Source organism: Triticum dicoccoides, unplaced genomic scaffold (genome assembly GCF_002162155.2).
Source record: "Triticum dicoccoides isolate Atlit2015 ecotype Zavitan unplaced genomic scaffold, WEW_v2.0 scaffold166534, whole genome shotgun sequence".
NCBI lineage: Eukaryota > Viridiplantae > Streptophyta > Magnoliopsida > Poales > Poaceae > Triticum > Triticum dicoccoides.
In genome coordinates, this window is record NW_021219198.1 from 1 (window position 1) to 811 (window position 811).

Below are 811 nucleotides of genomic sequence, written 5' to 3' on the forward strand. Positions count from 1 at the left end.
GGTATGATCGCATCCGACATGTTACCCCGGTCTTCGTCCCTTATCCTTGCCCCTCCCAGCTCCACTACAAAGACGATTGTACATTGCTTTGGCCGCTCCCTCTCAACTACGGAGACGAGTTTAACGCGGTTTCCACCCCTCCCTCTCAACCGCACCAGTGCACGCTTGCCGCGCCACAACGCCGACGCTGGACCCGTGAATCGTGAGCACCCAGCTATGACTTACCGCACTCGTGCAAAATAATAAAACACGGTAAATATATTACTTACACGTGCGTTTTGTTTTGCAAGCGGCGCGAAAAAAATTAAAAAGGGAATGCAACACGAGGACTTCCCAGGAGGTCACCCATCCTAGTACTACTCTCGCCCAAGCACGCTTAACTTCGAAGTTCTGATGGGATCCAATGCTTTAGTGCTGGTATGATTGCATCCGACATGTTACCCCGGTCTTCGTCCCTTATCCTTGCCCCTCCCAGCTCCACTACAAAGACGATTGTACATTGCTTTGGCCGCTCCCTCTCAACTACGGAGACGAGTTTAACGCGGTTTCCACCCCTCCCTCTCAACCGCACCAGTGCACGCTTGCCGCGCCACAACGCCGACGCTGGACCCGTGAATCGTGAGCACCCAGCTATGACTTACCGCACTCGTGCAAAATAATAAAACACGGTAAATATATTACTTACACGTGCGTTTTGTTTTGCAAGCGGCGCGAAAAAAATTAAAAAGGGAATGCAACACGAGGACTTCCCAGGAGGTCACCCATCCTAGTACTACTCTCGCCCAAGCACGCTTAACTTCGAAGTTCTGAT

At 51.4% G+C, this 811-nt stretch overlaps 1 non-coding gene and 1 pseudogene across 1 annotated transcript; both read right to left on the reverse strand.

The window, feature by feature from the left end:
- Positions 1–312: 312 nt before the first annotated feature.
- On the reverse strand, positions 313–431 carry LOC119344364. The gene has a single exon (XR_005166611.1). It is a non-coding gene; the product is annotated as a 5S ribosomal RNA (ribosomal RNA).
- Positions 432–728: 297 nt separating this feature from the next.
- LOC119344365 lies at positions 729–811 on the reverse strand (annotated as a pseudogene; the record flags this gene model as incomplete).